At 39.9% G+C, this 21,224-nt stretch overlaps 1 long non-coding RNA gene across 2 annotated transcripts; it reads right to left on the reverse strand.

Moving 5' to 3' along the window:
* Positions 1-333: 333 nt before the first annotated feature.
* LOC131143880 (uncharacterized) lies at positions 334-19,357 on the reverse strand. Of its 2 annotated transcripts, none has more exons than XR_009133679.1 (3): positions 18,906-19,357; positions 18,606-18,785; positions 334-580 (listed from the first exon to the last, which is right to left on the reverse strand). It is a non-coding gene; the product is annotated as an uncharacterized LOC131143880 (long non-coding RNA). The 2 variants fall into 2 exon arrangements; XR_009133678.1 differs by lacking the exon at positions 334-580 and adding an exon at positions 14,505-14,696 and having other exon boundaries at positions 18,906-19,265.
* Positions 19,358-21,224: the final 1,867 nt, after the last annotated feature.

Consider the following 21,224-nt stretch of genomic DNA (forward strand, 5'->3'; position numbering starts at 1 on the left):
TATTTTCTCTTCCACCTCATATATTTCGGTGTGTGTCCTCTGTTCATCAACTAACTCCTAGGGTGGATAAGTTCGACTCATGATACAAAATGTGTCTTTCTGGGCTACTCATATACTCAAAAGGGATATCATTGTTATAGTCCTTTGCAGCATCGCTTCTTTGTTTCTGCTAATGTTACCTTCTTTAAGTCTATACCTTACTACACCCAGTGTAACGACCTACCTAATTTCCATATATATATATATATATATATATATTTCCCCATAATATTATAAAACCAATATAACACATCCAGCAGATCATGATCAACCAAAACTCGTGGATACTAGGGATACATCAGAGATATAATACGGAAGCCTAAGCAACAGGAAACATAAAATCATATACATCTCTACGTATTATCTAACACAATACCAGAGTTACTATATTCATTATATACATCTCAAAACAGTCAAAAACCAGTCCTAGGGTTGTTTCTCACAAAACCATCCAACCCTACCAAGATACATACCCTTCAGAAAGGGCAGACTAGCTGTAACTATCTCAGCGGAGCTTTATCTGTTCTCCTATCAGGGGCTCCTGAAATGATCATATAATGAAGAGTGAGACACCTCTCAGTAAGTGAAATAAACTAATACCAGTGTGTGGCAACATAAGTTTTCCGTGTTATACACAAAAGCATATATAAGCATATCTAGTAAATATGTTTGTATCATTTTTGGGAAAAACATGAATAATCATAACATGGCAGAACATAATAGATTTTCATAACATAATTCATCTCATATAATAATAATAATAATAATAATAATAATACGAAAGCAACCCTGGTAGCTTAGCTGGTCGTTGTCATGTATTAACCCCACATAACTGGATTGTGTGGCCCGAAGGCGGGACCTGACAATGGTTGGCCGACCATTGTCAAGTCAAAAGTACAGTTTATAAGTCCGATGAATCTGCCAGACCTGGTCTGTGCACTAGAGGCGTCCACACTTCTTAAAACCACATTGACTATCCGTCCTCACGCTACTCCATACAGCAGCGTTAACACAATATCATGATGATCATGAACACATAACAGCGGTACCATGCAAGTGCTAGCCTAAACCAAACCAACCAGGTTCTGATAACATATAACATATAATCAAATTGTGATACACGGATATTTCATAATATTAATTGTCAAATCAATATCATCACATCATTTTGCATATATATATACATCATGAAAATCATCGGCCCGTATGCCAGCATTTCATATTTTTACCATAGCTCGGCCCATACGCCGGCAAATCATATCCATAGCTCGACTCGTACGCCGAAAAATCATATACATAGCTCGGCCCATATGCCGGCAAAACATATCCATAGTTCGACCCGTACGCCAGCAAAACATATCCATAACTCGGCCCATACGCCGACAAAACATATCCATAGCTCAACCCATACGCCGGAAAAACATATAAAACTCTCGGCATGTATGCCGGTTTTTCACTATAAAAATTCATAATATTATCATGTTCCTAGAAAACAGTAATTCATCATAAAATTTACTCATGCCACACAAAATGGGTATTATGTATATCCAAAACATATCATCATTTTTAGCAGTATTTCCCAACATAATACTCATATATATATTTATATACATATATTTTCCTGAAATCAAATGCTATACAATTTTATTTATAATTTTCATAAAACAACTAGTTTAGTTTATCCCTTTACCTGATTCCTAAAAAGCCTCTAAGAAAATCAGTCCTGCACCCGCAGGGTTCCCCGTTCAACACCCTGAAAATGATATTCTCCAGAACTAAACTTCAGTATTTCTACGCGTACTACGCTTTTTACAACTTTCAATAAGTCAAATATTGAATAGAAAGTCTTACCCTAAATCTGGGATGGATTCTGAACCAGCCCCACCAACGATCCACTCCTGCAGATATGCGGAGAACTTCCCCAAGAGTGTCGTGGTGGCTTCAGATCGTCGAACCGGCAGGAGATCGACCCAATATCTTAAAGAGAAGTAAGGAGAACCAAAGGGAGGAAGAGAGAGAAGTTCTGCAGCAAAAATCAGCCAAGAAATGGCATTTAGGGCTACTTATACACTGGCCTTCGTCGACGAGCCACCTCACCTTATCGACGAGGTCAAGAAGACAATTCGTCAACGAACTCTTCCCTCGTCGACGAAATTCAGAGATGCCAAAAACATCTTCTCGATATTTTCTCGTCGACATAATATTTCCTCGTCGACGAGCACCTCATGCTCTCTTGTCAATGAACCCCCTGAATTCATCGATGAGGCCCTATTTTCCTTTTTCCCTTTCCCCCTTTTTTAATACTTAAATATTATATATTCCCTGGGTCACTACATTCTCCCCTTCTTATAAAATTTCGTCCTCAAAATTTACAATTCGTGTAACTCATTATCCCTTAAAAAAAAAGTGTCTACTTATCTTATTACTTACTCTCACTTATGGCGGAGGAATACCGTGGTTACATTCCGAGTTCTGGGAGATTACATACAAAAGAAAATTCTCCCAAAACTTAAATGTTACTAACTATTACATGTACCTGCAAAAGAAATATTACATAACTACTTAAGCTTCTTGAAATAATTGCGGATACTTCTGCTTTATCTGCTCCTCGGATTCCCAAGAAACCTTTTCCACTGCATGATTCCTCCACAAAACTTTTTTCCAGAGGAATCTCTTTGTTACGTAACTCATGCACTTTCCTATCCAGAATCTGTATTGGTACCTCCTCATACACCAGTGAATCACTGAACTCTAACTCACCATAGCTGATAATATGAGAAGGGTTTGGGACGTACTTCCTCAACATGGAAACATGGAAATGTGGAATACGTCGTGCATCCTGGATAATACAAGTGGCAAAGCTAACCTATAGGCAACCGGCCCCACTTTATCTAGAATCTCAAATGGACCGATAAACCTAGGGCTAAGTTTACCTTTCCTCCCGAATCTCATAACTCCTTTCAACGGAACTATCTTCAAAAATACATGATCACCGATGTCAAACTCCAATTTCCTGCAGCAAGTATCGGCGTAACTTTTCTGTCAGCTTTGAACTGCACTGATTTTGTCTTTGATAAACCAAACCTTATCACGTGCTTGCTGAACAAGCTCCGGTCCCACAACTCGCCGCTCACCCAGTTCATCCCAAAATAAAGGAGAACGACATCTCCTGCCATACAATGCTTCAAACAGTGCCATGTCAATGCCGGTCTGATAACTGTTATTATACGCAAACTCCACCAGTGGCATAAACTGAGTCCAACTATCCCCAAAATCTAATACGCACGCTCGGAGCATATCCTCTAATATCTGTATCGTCCTCTTAGTCTACCCATCTGACTAAGGATGGAATGCCGTACTAAACGATAACTGAGACCCTAGAGCTTCCTGCAAGCTCCCCCAAAAATGTGATGTAAACTGTGGGTCTCAATTTGACACAATATACTGACACCCCATGTAAATGAACTATCTCCTGAATGTAAATCTCCGCCAACCTGTTGAGGAAGTAGCTGATCTTGATAGGTAAAAAGTGGACAGTCTTAGTCAAGCAGTCAACAATTACCCAAATGGCATTCTGGCCGTGCCATGCCGTTGGCAATCCTGACACAAAATCCATAGATATATATGATCTCACTTCCATTCTGGGATAAATAACGGCTACAACTGCCCTGCCGGCCTCCGGTGCTCAACTTTTACCTGCTGGCACGTCAAAGATTGGGCTACATATTCAGCAATCTCTTTCTTCATACCACTCCACCAGTATGACTCTCGCAGATCCCTATACATCTTCTGTCACGCCCCAAACCCGGAAATGGGACCCAGGGGTGAAAATATAATCTAATTTGTCTCTGTATCTAACAAATCATCCAAAGATACAGTACAATGAATAAGGGTCCAACCCCGTGGGGTTCTCAGGCACCCTATACACATTCATACACAAACAGAATATACGCAGCGAAAAAAGGTCATTCTATACATAATCTGTACCATACCAGAGTCTATACACACACAGAGTCAAGGCTCCATCATACAACGTACAATCGGGTGCCCAACATATCTCAAAACGGCAACCCGTGAAACAAAAATCCTAGCATTTACCCAAGCGCTACCCGCAGTACACCGGTCACTACGCTCCCAACACAAGGATGCTAGTTCCAATTACTCGAAAGACCTAAAAAATATGTATGTACAGCAGGGGTGAGACACCTCTCAGTAAGGAAGACTACAGGTTATATCGGTGTGTGGCATTCAAGTGTTATCATGACACACAACACATACACAGTTAAAATGCAGTTCCAGTACTAATTTCACAACAGTGCATACACGCACGCACACATGATCAAGCAATCCTGGTGTCATAACACCCTTCGGCCCAAAGCCGGTATGCGATATCCGACGCTGGCCGTAGCCGACCCGCGATGCAAGGCGCCACAGGCACATGACTAGTCCCCGACTCCTATGGCATCTCACCAGCGCAAACTGGTGGATCCACATCCTTCGGTGTTCAGCCGGTAAGGCTCACGCCCTTGGATATAGAGTCGGATACTCTTGCCAAACATGGCCTAGCGATTTCATACGCCCACAAATATAGAGCCGGACACTCTTAGTACCTGGAACAACTCAAAACCCAGTTCCAATTGCATTCCACAAAACGCTACTATGCATGCTCATATAACCAAGCATATCATACCCATTTGGTAATCTAAAATCATGGTTTTTTAAACATATACAGTTTAAATAAAGTCAAGGCACGGTCATCCCTATTACACAGTATAAATCAGCATATACATACGGTTTTCAACAAAACTAGGGATGCAACCCAATATCTCCTTTTTCCCAAAACTATAATCATGAAAAACTCATAGTTTTACCTGTTAGTTCCCTCCAAATGAGTAACCAAAACGCACACAGGACCATGGACCACAGTTCACTGAGTCCGATTTCAAAAATAACCGACATAACCGAATCCCCTTACCTTTCCCCAAATGACAAATCCCGAACTCCAAGGTCCCTAAACAGCGAACCGAGTTCCAAAACCTACATACCACAATACAAAATATGCTCACAAACCTATTCTCTACACAACTACCAGATCAGATTTGAAAACCGAGTCTTACCTCAATTCCGAGCCAAAACCCGAAGATACCTGAATCAACAATCTGATCCGTAGAACTTGTAGAGAATCCTCCCTGATCCTTGCAGAAACATCGGATCAACGATTCCCGCTACACACGGCGAAGAAATCTAGAGAGATGGAGAGTAGGTTGAGTTTTCTTAGCTGAGAAGTAATGAAAATATCTATTTATAACTAAATTTGAGTTTTCTTAGCTGATAAGTAATGAAAATATCTATTTATAACCCTTTGACCTGGCCACTCGTCGACGAGACTCTGCACTTCATCACCGAGAACTGCAAAGACTTCGTCGACTAACTCTAGCTTTGTCAACGAAGCTTGCTTAATTACCAATTTACCTCTCTCTTAATTAATTAATTCTCGTGGTTTCGCCACAATACCTTCACTAACGGTTTTTCTTTAGTACGAAACTTCTGAACTTACGGTCCAAAACTTAAACAAGTATCTCCTCATACGCTAAAGTATCCCCAATCTCCACATCCTCGTAGCTAATAACATGTAAAGGATCCAACACGTACCTTCTCAACATGGATACATGAAACACGTCATGGATCCTCGAGAGTGTTGGGGGTAGTGCAATCCTGTAGACTACCGAGCCCACTCGCTCAAGAATCTCGAATGATCCGATGTACCTCGGGCTCAGCTTGCCCTTCTATTTATAACCCTTTGACCCGGCCACTCCTAGTCGACGAGACTCTACACTTCGTCGCTGAGAACTATAAAGACTTCGTCGACGAACTCTGACTTTGTCAACGAAGTTTGCTTAATTACCAATTTACCCCTCTCTTAATTAATTAATTCCCTAATCACAGTTCAGGTTCTTACAATTTCGTACTTCTAGGGTGAACCGTATACAAAGATTTGTGGGCCTCCTCTAAAATAGTCTTCCTGATCTCAGTATCAGCGGGAACGCATAATCTGGAACGAAACCGTAAAGCTTCGTCATCTACAATACTGAATTCCTCCCCCTAACCACTCTGCACTCTGTCCATCACCTCTACTAATTCTGGGTCTTTCTAAGCAGCTTTAATTCATTCCTACAAAATAGGTTGCACTACTAAACTGGCGATACATACCTGAGATTCACTTCTAACTAATTCGATGCCAAGTCTCTCCAGATCTATCATAATCGGATACTAGATCTCCATAGCCGCCAACACTGATTCCCTAGATTTCCTACTCAATGCATCAACTACCACGTTAGCCTTCCCTGGGTGATAACTGATAGTGCAGTCAAAATACTTAATAAGCTCCAACCACCTTCTCTGCCTCATATTCAGTTCCCTTTAAACTCTTGTGGTCGGAAAAAATCTCACACCGCTCACCATATAGGTAATGCCTCCAAATCTTCAATGCGTGTACCACTATGACCAATTCAAGATCATGAGTAGGATAGTTCTTCTCATACTCTTTCAACTGTCTGGAAGCATATGCCACCACCCTGCCATGCTGCATTAATACACAGTCAAGTCCTTTCAAGGACACACCACTGTAAAAAACATAACCCTCACCCCCTGACAGGATGATCAGTACTGGTGTTGTAACTAGCATATGCTTCAATTCCTAAAAACTCTGCTCACAGCTGTCGTCCCACTCAAATCTGACATTCTTCCTAGTTGGTCGTGTCAGAGACCCTGATAATGCTGAGAATCCCTCAACGAAACGACGGTAATATCCAGCTAACCCCAAGAAACTCCTAATCTCATAGACGTTCCTCGGTCTAGCCCAATTCATTACCGCCTCAATCTTATTGGAATCCACAAAAATATCATCTCCAGATATAACATGCCCCAAAAACACGACTTTCTCAAGCCAGAAATCACATTTACTGAACTTAGCATACAACTTATTTTCTCGTAGCGACTGCAAAACCTGTCTCAAGTGTGTCTCATGTTCCTCATAACTTCTCAAATAGACTAGTACATCATCAATAAAAACAACAACAAACTGATCTAAATATGGATGAAAGATCTTATTCATCAAATTCATAAATATTGCAGGAGCATTCGTCAGAGCAAACAGCATAACAAGAAACTCGTAATGCCCATACCTGATCTTGAAGGCCGTCTTCAAGACATCTTCTGCTTTCACTTTCACTTTCACTTGATGGTAGCCAAATCTAAGGTCAATCTTCGAATACACCCGTGTATCCTGAAGCTGGTCAAACAAATCATCTATACGGGGTAGAGGATACTTATTCTTGATTGTTACCTTATTAATCTCCCTATAATCAATACACATCCTCATAGTCCCATCTTTTTTCTTTACAAATAGAACTAGAGCTCCCCACGGAGATACACTAAGTCGTATAAAGCCCTTATCAACCAAATCCTTTAGCTGATTCTTCAATTCTTCCAACTCTACTAGCGCCATACGATAAGATACTTTAGAAATCGGCGTTATACCTGGAAGTAGATCTATCAAAAAATCCACCTCACGATCACACGGCAAGCCTGGTAATTCATCTGGAAAAACGTCTATAAACTCTTTTACTACAGGCGTGCTAACAAATTTCAATTCATTTTCTAACATCTCCTTCACAAAAGCCACAAACCCTTGACAACCGCTCAACAATAGTCTCCTCACCTGAACAACTGAAACTAATTGGGGTGAAGATTGCACTTGCGACCCTACGAACTTGAATTCTGCCCTTTCTAGAGGTCTGAATATCACTTCTCGTGCATGATAGTCTATGCTGGCAAAATTAGCTGCTAGCCAATCCATACCAAATATTACATCGAACCCATGCATGTCTAGCACTATTAAATCAGCAGACAGGATTTTCCCTGAATTTCAACTGAACAACCCCGGAGTACCCTACTACACCTTACTGCTGACCTGATTGGTCTAGATACCATCAGCTCAACATCTAATGACTGTGTGTCTGCCCCACATAATTAAACGCATCCCGAAAACACAAACAAGTATGTGAATCCTGAATCAAACAATGTAATAACTTTAAAAGAAAGCATTTTAACCATACCTGTCACCACGTAACCGGTTGTCTCAACATCACACGGCATCAGAGCGAACACTCTGGCTGGAGCCATATTCCTCTTTTAGCCCCCACGTAGCGCTTGGTAGCCTCCCCAGTACGGTCTAGGAGCAGGAGCTGCATCTGGTGGCGTAGAGCAGTCTTGCACCATATGCCCCAATCTACCGTAGCGATAGCAAACGACTCCACCTACTCGACACTCTCCCCAATGTCTCCTTCCACAAGCCTGACAAACAGGAGGACCCTGCACTGCCTGCACCTCGCATCCTGCAGTCTCCGGCCTCCGTCCTCTGCCATAGTTTCCTCCCCTCCATTGATTCTGTCTAGGACCCTTCTGGTAGCTCGAAAATGTAGATCTTTTCCTATGTCCCTACTCCTCTGCATCCAAATGCTCACTAACCTCTGCCAAGGCTGCTCTATCAACTAACTCAGCAAAATCCTCAATCCACAGCACTACCACCTATTTAAATATGCTTCGCCTCATACCTCTTTCAAACTGTCTCGCCTTCTTCACCTCATCAGGGACAATATCTGGAGCAAAGCGAGAGAGCTCTATAAAACGCGCCGCATACTGCTGGACTGATAATTGTTCCTACTTCAGACTCAGGAACTCTTCCACCTTAGCCTCCCTGATAGTAGCTGGAAAATATATATCGAAGAACAATTCCTTAAACCAATCCCAAGTCATGGCTATCGGTGTAGTCCTCTACTGCTCTAGAAGTCTCACAGCAGTCCACCACCTCTCGGCCTCTCCTGTCAGTTTATAGGTGGCGAAGAGGACCCTCTATTCTTCTGTATACTATAGCACCGTCAAAACTTTCTCGGTCTCCTGCATCCAATTCTCTGTGGCAGCAGGATCGACCCCTTCTGAGAATGTTAGAGGATTCATCTTCATAAACTTCTCTATAGTGCACCCATACCCCGCAGATGGACCACCCTGTTCCCTGGAACTCCTAGCGATCTCAGCCATAACCTGCTGAGCCATGCTACATAATATTGCGTCAGAGTCTATCCCGCCTACACTCGAGGGCCATGCCCCATCACTGCCACTCGCATGGGCACTACCTCCTCCTAGATCCATCCTGAAACAAACATAACTTATAAATCTTATCCTTATAATTTATCCACTTAACTTAGCCTATTATCTCAACACTCTCAGCTTATTTCTAACCCCAGTCCTACATTCTAAAAACAAAACCCAACAATAGTTTACTATGGTTTTCCTGAAATCGTCACCCCCGAAAAAACACAAAAACCATCACAGAAGTCCTGCCTCTAGACTATAGAACAAAACCTCTAATCATTTTCCTATACTCTGGTATCGTTTCTACTGCATTCTAAAGTTTACAGAACCTAGCAACCTAGGTTCTGACACCAAACTATAACGACCTGCTTAATTTCCATATATATATATTTTTTTTCCCATAATATAATAAAACCAGTATAACACATCCAGCAGATCATGATCAACCTGAACCTGTGGGTACCAGGGATACATTAGAGATATAATATGGAAGCCTAAGCAGCAGGAAACATAAAATCATATATATCTCCACATATTATCTAACACAATACAAGAGTTACTATATTCATTATATACATCTCAAAACAGTCAAAAATCAGTCCTAGGGTTGTTTCCCACAAGACCATCCAACCCTACCAAAATACATACCCTTCAGAAAGGGCAGACTAGCTATAACTATGTCAGCGGAGCTTTATCCGCTCTCCTATAAGGGGCTCCTGAAATGATCATATAATTAGGGGTGAGACACCTCTCAGTAAGGGAAATAAACTAATACCAGTGTGTGGCAACATAAGTTTTCCGTGTTATATATAAAAGCATATATAAGCATATCTAGTAAATATGTCTATATCATTTCTAGGAAAAACATGTATAATCACAACATCGCAGAACATAATGGATTTTCAGAGCATAATTCATCTCATATAATAATAATAACAATAATACAAAAGCAACCCTGGTAAGTTAGCTAGCTATTGTCATGTATTACCTTCACATGACTGGATTGTGTGGCCCAAAGGCGAGACCTGACAATGGTTAGCCGACCACTGCCAAATCAAAAGTACAGTCTGTAAGTCCGATGGGTCTGCCAGACCTGGTCCGTACATCAGGGGCGTCTACACTTCTTAAAACCACATTGACTATCCATCCTCATGCTACTCCGTACAGCAGTGTTAACTCAATATCATGATGATCATGAACACATAGCAGCGACACCATGCAAGTGCTAACCTAAATCAAGCCAACCAGGTTCTAATAACATATAGCATATAATCAAATTGTGATACACGGATATTTCATACTATTAATTGTCAAATCAATATCATCACATCATTTTGCATATATATATATATACATTATGAAAATCATCGGCCTATACGCCAGCATTTCATATTTTTACCATAACTTGGCCTGTACGCCGGCAAAGCATATCCATAGTTCGGCCCGTACACCGGCAAATCATATCCATAACTTGGCCCGTACGCCGAAAAAACATATCCATAGCTCGGCCCGTACGTTGGCAAAACATATCCATAGCTCGGCCCATACACCGGCAAAACATATAAAACTCTCGGCCCGTACGCCGGTTTTCCATTATAAAAATCCATAATATTATCATGTTCCCAAAAACCAAATAATTCATCATAAAATCTACTCATACCACACAAAATGGGTATTATGTATATCCAGAACATATCATCATTTTTAGCAGTATTTCCCAACATAATACTCATATATATTTATATACATATATTTTCCTGAAATCAAATGCTATACAATTTTACTTATAATTTTCATAAAACAACTAGTTTAGTTTATCCCCTTACCTGATTCTTGAAAAACCCCTAAGAAAACCAGTCGTACACCCGCAAGGTTCCCCGTTCAACACCCTGAAAATGATATTCCCCAAAACTAAACTTCAGTATTTCTACGCGTACTACGCTTTCTACAACTGTCAAGAAATCAAATATTGAGTCGAAAGTCTTACCCTAAATCTAGGATGGATTCCGAACTAACCCCACCAACGATCCACTCTGGCAAATATGTGGAGAACTTCCCCAGGAGTGTCGTGGTGGCTTCAGATCGTCGAACCGGCAGGAGATCGGCCCAATATCTTAGAGAGAAGTAAAAAGAACCGAAGGGAGGAAGAGAGAGAAGTTCTGCAGCAAAAAGCAGCCAAGAAATGGCGTTTAAGGCTACTTATACACTGGCCTTCATCGACGAGCCACGTCACCTCGTCAACGATCTCAAGAAGACAATTCGTCAACGAACTCTTCCCTCGTCGACGAAATTCAGAGATGCCCAAAACATCCTCTCGGTATTTTCTCGTTGACGAAATGCTTCCTCGTCGACGAGCCCCTCATGCTCTCTCGTCGACGAACCCCTTGAATTCGTCGATGAGGCCCTATTTTCCTTTTTCCCTTTCCCCCTTCTTTTATTATTTAAATATTATATATTCCCTAGGTCACTACACCCAGTCATTAAGAACTTCAGAGCTTAATGAGTCTCTTCATTGCCCAATCAATCATTTGAGTCTCCATGTAGTTCAAATCCTTCTCATCATCTTGATCATCCTAATTTGCAGGTGTATTCACGACGGCGGCTCCAAGGAAGAGAGTCCCCTCTAGCTTCAACTACCACGCCTTTGGTTTCCTTATACCTCCCATGATGTTGATCCTCCTATTATTGTTCGAAAAGGTAAATGTGCATGTACTTAACACCCCATTTCCAACTATGTTTCTTATGACTCCTTATCACCCTTCTATTATTGTTTTGTTACTGCTTTATCATCTAGTCCCTTCCTAAATTTATTTAGGAAGCTTTAACCCATTTTGGGTGGAGGGATGCTATGGTTGAATAGATGAACACTTTACATGACAATGGTACTTGGGACTTGATACCTCTCCCTCCTAAAAAGTCTATGATTGGTTGTCTCTAGGTTTACACTGTGAAATTCAACCCTTATGGTTCTGTGACTCGTCTAAAGGCCCGTCTTGTTGCTAAAAGATACATTATGGTTTGGATTATTCTGATATTTTTTTTCTCCAATTGTCAAACTTACATCAACATGTTTATCCATCTCCTTGGCAAGTATTTGTCATTGGCCTCTGCATCACCTAGATGTGAGAAATGCCTTCTTGCATGGTGACCTTGAGGAGGAGGTTTATATGGAGCAACCATCTGGGTTTGTTGCTCAGGGTGAGTCAGACTTAGTGTGTCAGCTCAAGAAGGCTTTATATGGTTTAAAACAATCTCCAAAAGCATAGTTTGGTCATTTTAGTGTTGTGGTACTTGAATTTGGTCTTCGACGGTGTGCTATGGATCATTATGTGTTTTATCATCATACTTCATCGGGTAGGATCCTTCTTATTGTTATGTGGATGATACTATTATTACAGGTGATGATGATAAAGGTATTCAGAGTCTCAAACTTTTTCCACAAACTAAGTTTCAAACCAAATATTATGGATCACTGAAATACTTCTTGGGTATAGAAGTATTTAGATATCGTATTGAAACTGTTGTATCACAGAGAAAGTATGCTCTTGATTTGTTGGATGAAACTGGCTTGTTAGGATCTAAACTGGTTGATACACTCATGGATCCTAACAATAAGTTAATGTCGGATAGGGGTTATTTGCTACCTAATCTTGGACAATACTAGAGACTTGTTGAAAAATTGAATTATCTCATAGTTACTCAACCGGATATATCTTTTGCAACAAGTGTTGTGAGTCAATTCCTAGATTCTCCGAGGGCAAGTCATTGGGACACAGTAATTCGCATCTTGAGATATCTCAAAGGTGCACCTGTGAGAGATCTTTTATATAGTGATCACGGTCACACTCATATCCATGGATATACAAATGTAGATTGGGTTAGATCGCCTTCTGATCAGAGATCCACAGCGGGGTATTGTATCTTGGTTGGTGGTAATTAGGTTTCTTAGAAGAGTAAGAAACAAGTTGTGATGACAAGGTCAAGTGTTGAATCAGAATATAGAGTTATGGCTCACACGGCTTGTGAACTCGTCGGGTTGAAGAACATGCTAAAAGAATTGGGTTTTTCGCATTCTCAACCTATGAAATTGATGTATGATAATCAAGCTGCTCTTCGTATTGCCTCCAACCTGATCTTTCATAAGCATACAAAGCACATTGAAGTTGATTGCCACTTTGTTCGGGAGAAACTTGCACAGAAGCTCATTATAACCGCATATGTGAAGTTGGACATGCAACTTGCTTATTTGTTTACCAAAACGCTGGAAGGTGCTCGTGTTAAATTCATTTGTAACAAGCTAGGAGCATATGACATTTATGCTCCAGATTGAACGGGAATGTTAAAGGTTATATATGTTTTTAAGTATTATTATTATTGAATGTATTAGTATGTCAATTAGTGAAAGTTAGTAAGGATATTATTGTCATTAGAATGTATTTAATTTGTATTATAAATAGAGGAAGAGACCTATCATCAAGTTAGTTCATTCATTTTAATCAAATCTTAACAATTATAACTAGAGGGAGAGATCTATAATTGTGATTAAGTCTTCCAATTTACCCAATATTTCATCATCAACTTAGCTAAGGCATGCAAAAATCAAAAGCTATCCCACTTCACTCTTTTCTAAACCCAGAAAAATTTCCAATTAATGATTAATGTTGGATCATCGTATTCAGCTCTAAAAAACACACCATGCATGTTGGATATGCTTATATGCGCAATTTCACACCATGCATGTTGAAAGTTAAAAGTTAAAACAAAGCACTTTTGCTTTTTTAAATGAATAAAAACACTCCAACATGCCATAAGTGTGATTGGATTAGCCCTAGAGGTCACTATGTGGGTCTCCACCAAAATTCAAAAAGGAAAAGGGGTTTATGCCACTGGATGCCACCTCCAGCCCTACTGACATCTGCCCTTGCATAGCATCTACCATTGTATATCTATGTCCTCCATGTATCCTCTCATTACTTTTATTTTATTTTCAATTGTATATATGTCCTCCATGTATCCACTTAGTTTCATGAAGGTGGATTATGTTCATTTTTCTTCTAACCATTGTGTCAACTATCTCCAAGCTTCTATCGGTAATCATCTTTATATCCCAACTTGTTAATCTAACCCTAGTCTCCTGAACTTCTTTATCCAACAACGTCAAAAATGCGGGAACCCTTGCCTATTTGACGATATATATACTAGGTGTACATGAAGGGACTTGTGGAATAGCCCTAAGATCCGGCTGTAGTGCAAACAGATAAGCAAGAAAAAATCTAATCATGCAAACCCTAATTACATAATTAGGAGTATACCTACGAGATCTGTCTGGTTTGATCCCGAATCTGCAAGTACGAAAACGAGCTGTTGAAGACGACCAGGAATCTTCTACTGTATTCCTTGAACACGCCTTACTCCTGAGAGACTGGGCTCGTAAGCGGCTGCTAGGGTTTTCTTCTCTCACGAAAAATGTCTGCCTCTGTGAGTGTTTGCTTGTCTCTCCCTAACTGCTGAATGGAGCACGTGTATATAAGCTACAGCAGGGACCTCTAGGCAAATATGACTAGGGCTTCCCACATAATTAAGAATTCATAATCCGACCCGAATTCATCCTTAATTAAATTAATTATAATACATACCACTAAAGAATTATAATTGCACTCCTTGTCATATTTGAAATTAAATTTCGAGCTCCTATTATTAAATGTTTATTTATTTCCCCGCGTAAAGATTACAAATACCCGTCTATTAAATTAAATTACTGACGATTTAATTAATTGACATATTAATTCCCTGAGACCTTCCGCTTAACTTATTTGATGTGTTGGATTCAAAATTCACCTGCAGGGTTTGACACAATCAAAACTTATAAGTTTTATCAATGGGGTATCATCAATCTAGATACCGGGATGTGGATTTTATCAATAATTAATGTTCACCATACACATAATGTCATCACCCAACTCACTGAGTTTTTTGACCCATAAAAAATCTCACTCTTCTATGAATCAAAGTAATAAACACTATATGCACGTGTCCAATAATCATATCAGGATTAAGAGCATAAGCACTCATAATAACCATGAGGTATTAATTGTTTTATATAGTCAGTATAAAAACAATTACCCCAAGACGATCATGTTCAATACACACAATGTGTACTAGCACAAGGAGTTGGAACTATAAAATTCTCAATAGTCAAGACAGACTTATTAAAACCTTGTGCTACAGTCCTACCAATGGTGTGTCCAATTTCATTTAAGACTATGAACAATAAAATTATATTCTATAAAAACTGATGATCTTATCTTTTGTGTATAAGTCGTATTCTACACACTAGATCACCTACTATATAGAATAAAAGACACACATGCATAATCATTAAATAAATAATGTCAAGCAAACATTGCTCACAAATATACTCATTAAAATGGAATAACTGAAGTTATTAATAAATATTAAAACCGATTACATAAAGCATGTCTTTCAGTATAAATCCCTAACAGTACAGTCTTACATCGGATGTGTACTAAGGAGATCTTGGCTTTATAAGGATGGTTCAACCTCCAACTATGTGAAACACCTTCTTTAGGACAGAACTATGAGACTAGCGAACCAAAACAAGCAATACCTTATTGAAGTTGGACCTGAGACCATTACATTAAGTATCAAAGCCACCCTACAGGTACTATTATGTGGGTGGATCCAACACAATGGTGTGGACTACTTCGATGAGAGTGTTGGAGTTTGGATGAAAGAGCATGTTTTGGTCACAAAATGGATGTATACTAGAGATCTTAGGTTTATAAGGATGGTTCAGCTCCAACTATGTAAAGTGCCTTATAAAAAATAAAAAATAAAAAATCATAAGCCTAGTGAGTCAACATGGGCAATACCTCACCAAAATTGGGCCCAAGACCATTACTTTGCATGTTGACACAACGCATTCATTCAAGGCAACAACTTAGCCAATCCTTGCCAATTTTTCGCTAACCCCCCAGGTGGTATAGGTGCAACACAAGGCTCATAGGGGACACCCCAACAAATAATCAACAGCGATTCATATTATATAGATTTAACAAGTTTTAAGCTCATCGTTAGCTACCTAATGCAACCTTTTATACACACCTACACTCAATAATGCCCTAAATTCCCAGCAAACTTAGCTTAAGCATGCTCAACCATCCACGTGACGCTTCCTTAGGCCACTTGGAGTTTACTCACTTACTCCGTGCACATGCACACACAATAACCCCCTTTTTATTCCCTTGACTTCAATACACACACTAGAATCCCAATTACATTTGCCCTCAAATGAGACACCCCTCCATGAGTTGGCACTTGCCCATTTGGCCACAAGGTCACTCGCACCCCCACCCACATACACTTGCATACACAACATCACAAACCTAGATTCTCTCGCACGCTAAACACTTGTGCACTCACCCACACCCTACCACTCCCTTCTTATCCCAACAAGCCTTATTTTTCATTTGGAAATTCCCCCTATTTTGTCAAGCCCTAATTGTTAGGAATATACGAACAAATTCCCGAAACCTGTGAGAAACAAATAGAGAAAGAATAACGCCAAAGAAAAAATTCAATCACACGCACAAGACAATATTTACGTGGTTCGGCAATTTTGCCTACGTCCACGGAGTTGCAGGGATTTCAATATTATCAGAAAGAAAACACAGAGAGTGCGGCGATACAATTCTCTCGCTCTCGCTCTCTCTCGCGAATACAACCACACAAACCCTAATCACCCGAAAGCACCCTTTTTATATGTTGCACCTAAGGTTCCGTTCCGAATGGGCTCCAAAAATTTTCCCCGGGGCCGTTGCCCCCAGACCCCCACGAGTACGGCTTGTACCACTCACGGCCCAAGCCGCAGCACTCATGGACTAAGCCTTAGGATAGAAATCTCTAATTAAACAGAGGTCGGGTCATCATCCAAATTAAGACACAACTAGGCTCCACAAAAGCCCAACACTAATTGGGCCACGTGATCATTCCCCTTCAACCTCCTTGATCTTTCCTTTTTATGTTGAACCACAAAATCCCTTTTACTTAGGTGCCAACTCCCTCCCACTAGCTTCTTTTAATTGCCATATTGTCTCCTTTGAGAGAGGAACTAAAAATTGGAAGAGAAGAAGAGAGGAAGACTCCCTCCCGCTCTCCATGCATGTTCCTTCATGTTACTAAAGATTAGCCATACCTTTCCTCTATGTTAGCCGCCTTGAGGTATAATTTCTCACTCCTATCACTTTAATTTCACACTCTAGGCTAATTATATTGCAATTTGACCGAACGAGAAGGTGAAATTCCTCCAATTAAGCCATAAGAAAATAATTGCAAACTTAAAAGTGCTTTCCAGGGCTCAAGATAATGGCATCTAATGGGGATAGAAAAATACAACATGGTCAAGTTAAAATGTCAAGGGGCATTCGTACTTATATGAAGTTTAAGGATCACCTAGCATTAAGGAGGGTGGATACAACCAACAAAGAGTGCTAATGGGAAGTAATGAAGGGGTGTAACCTAAACAATTTTATTAAAGAGACTAATTAGGTCCAACTACCTCTCGTGCCTAAGCCCAATGTTGGCCTCTGACAAAAAAATAATTATCTTGGGCATATGCTTGAATGTTTAAAAGGAGGCCAATACGTCCGTAACTTTCTAAAATAAACTGCGCTCATTTGAAACTATATTCAATCATGAGTTAGCTAAAATTCAACTTTAATTGATCGGGCAATAATCAATGATAAATTATTCGGTTAGATTGTCACACATGTCACATTTCATACAATTAATTATATTCTTAAATTTTAAGTAATTTTTATTAATGATCAATAATTTAAGTAAAATTCTTCTAGAATCATCCAAAATCTACGAATATAATTCATTGTCTAAAATGTGACATGAATGGACACAAACTTAATAATTTATCAAAATTAAACCAACTAAGACTTTCCAAAAAAAATAAATAAACTAAGGACAATAAAATTAATTTTTCTTGTCACAATATATTTAAAAATAATTTGGAAAGTAAAATGGAAAGTGGAAAGACATGGATTCTGAGGAGTTTCTTTTGAATTAGAAAAGAGCCAATAAGCATAATTGACATTGATTTTTAAAGCAACTGTACTTCTATTTATTTATTTTTCCTGGGGTCTACCTAGTTTTGCTACGGGTACGGGGATTCACATGCAGCAACCAATCCTAGGTGGGAGTAGAAAAAGGAGGGAGGGTCCATTTTAAGTACACCATTATGAACTTCTAATCTACGGAGAGAACCCTCCTTTTTCATAGTTTATTATTTTTGACTTTCAAATATTTATCAACCTATATTCCATCCATAAAAATAATGTTCTTTCCCTTTATATTTGAAACACGCTGAATAATTCATTAATTACCTTCTAAAGATACTCCAGAGGTTTCCGTTTCCTGACTGAAAAATTGTAACCCACTACATGATACTGTTGTCACTTCATTACAATCCCTTCTCTCCCCTTGAGTTAGCCATCGCAGTAATTTCAATTAAACCGAATTCCTTTCCAGCTTTCTTTTTCTTTGCCAATCTTCGCAGCCGGGACCTGCAAATTTTAACCAACAATAACAATACCCATTTCATTTTCACCTTACTCCACACCTTGCAAACCAAAATCCGTGCAGAAAACAAATAAGTGGTAGATACAAAACGTCGAACACCTTACCTGCAGAAACAAAAGAAGCTGTATCTGGCATCTGGCACCTGCTTTCCTGAGCAATGCGCATGGCCGCTTGCGGAAGGCAACCCTCACTTTCTCTCTGCCACGTACCCGCAATGCTTCTGAAGTTGGAATCCAGTTTTTACTCCATCGCGCATTCCCACCTTAGCATTGATTCCAAGAAACACAGATGGCGGCAAGTTCTGTCTTCGTCTTTGTCCTATAACGCCGAGACAAATCCAAACGAGGTCATCTAACATTATCACGCTAGAGAAAATTATCAAAAAGTAGCTGGCCGATCCCAAGATCACCGCAACAACGTGTCGTCGGGCGTGTTCTTCGGAACCAACGTGTCTCCGGGCATGCTCTTCGCTCAATCGAGCTACTTATAAAATCATTTTTGGGTGGTGACAGGCCCTTCTTAAGTAATTAGTTTGCTTAATTTTATCCTATAATCTGAAATTTTGTTTTGATGAGCTTTTTTTATGTTTTTTACTAAATTCTTTATGAAAGCCTCTCCAAAGCAATGTGTTAGGGAATGACAATGTAATGGGAAAAAGGGGGAGAGAAATACTACTATAATTGTATTCTTCGAGGATTTAGAATGAATATATGATTATTTGTGTTAATGTTTGTATGGTCTCTTGAATTTGAATAATACAAATAGTCCTTTTCATTATGGTGTTTTATTGTCTTGGATTGTGATATACCTGATTGTTGTAACCTTATTTCGTGTATATAAATATATTGCTCGTGTGATATCATATTGTTCCTTATTTCTCTTGAGTATTGAGACTCACCTGATGCTCGTGCTTACAGGTTTGAACGGGTGAAATTTGGCTAACTCGTCAGGGGGGAGCTCTCAACGAGTGCCTTATGACCCATACTTGAGTTTCATTTTGGGGGTCCGTGGCAGTTGGTATCAGAGCACAGTGTGTGCGAACACCATAAATGGTAACATGAGAAACTTGTAACCTTGAGGAACTTGATAATTTCTTCTTTGATGTGGAGCACTACTTCATGTGCTCACGAGTGGATCTAGAAGTGGACTGGGTAAATGTGACAACTGTATACCTGGTTGGGGATGCCAAATTGTGGTGGATAACTAAATGAAATGATATTCAGCACAACAAGTGTGTCATTGACACTTGGGAGGAGCTGAAACAGGCATTGAAGACCTCATTCTACCCAGAAAATGTATAGTACATAACACGGTGCAAAGTAATGAAATTGCAATAGACCGGCTCAATAAGGAGTTATGTATGAGAATATTAGGCCTTGATGTTGGACATCATAAACATGACCGAGTCAGATAAACTATTTCATTTTCTTCAGGGTTTGAAGACATGGCCGAAGAATGAACTACGCTGGCAAGGTGCTAGTGATCTCTCTTCCGCCCTCGCTGCTAATGAATGGTTTGATGATTTTTCAGACAATTCTAGGAATCAAAATTTTCCCACTTATGCCAATAATGATCTCAGACCCAATAAAGTGTATAAGCCCACAAATGAAGGAAGGGATAGGGAGATAGATAGTTCTTGGAAAGATAAATGAGCGCCCATGAATAGGGAGTGGAGGGGCGGACGAACAGGTGGTGGGGAGCGTTGGTTGCCGGTCTCATGTTTCCTTTGCATAGGAGCACATCGTGTAGCGGAGTGCTTTGAACGAAAGGCTTTGAATGCTCTAAAGGCCCTTCAAGGGGAAACTGAAACCTCGACAGCAACTCTAGAAGAACAATAAAATATAGTGGGAGCATTGAGATTTTTTAGGGCATTAGAGAGCCAAGTAGTTACCAATAAGTCGCAGGAGAAGGGCTTAATATATGTTGATCTACTTTTGAATGGGAAGAAAATCAAAGTCATTATTGATACAGGGGTCACCCATAATTTCATTGTTGATTCATAAGTTCAACGATTAGAGTTACAAGTAGATAAGGATGTGGGGAAGTTGAAAGCAGTGAATTCTCAAGCGTTAACCACGGTGGAAGTGGCACCTAAAGTAGCCTGCCAAATGGGGTCATGGTCTGGAACAATTGATTTCACCATGGCACCCCTCGATGACTTTGATGTGGTATTGGGGATAGATTTTCCTAAATGTTGATCACAGCTGCAGATTGTCTTGTGATAATGGAAGATACACCTTGTGTAGTTCCCGCAGCCTACAACAATTTCGATGAGAGGAAGTTGCTTTCAGCCCTCCAATTCAAGAAGGGAGTAGAAAGGGGAGAACCTTCTTTCGTGGTTTCGCCGATAGTTTCAGAAAATGAAGAAACAGGCGAATATCCAATTGAAATTAAGGAAGTTCTAGAAGAGTTTAAAGAGGTAA

Source organism: Malania oleifera, chromosome 1 (assembly GCF_029873635.1).
Source record: "Malania oleifera isolate guangnan ecotype guangnan chromosome 1, ASM2987363v1, whole genome shotgun sequence".
Lineage (NCBI taxonomy): Eukaryota > Viridiplantae > Streptophyta > Magnoliopsida > Santalales > Ximeniaceae > Malania > Malania oleifera.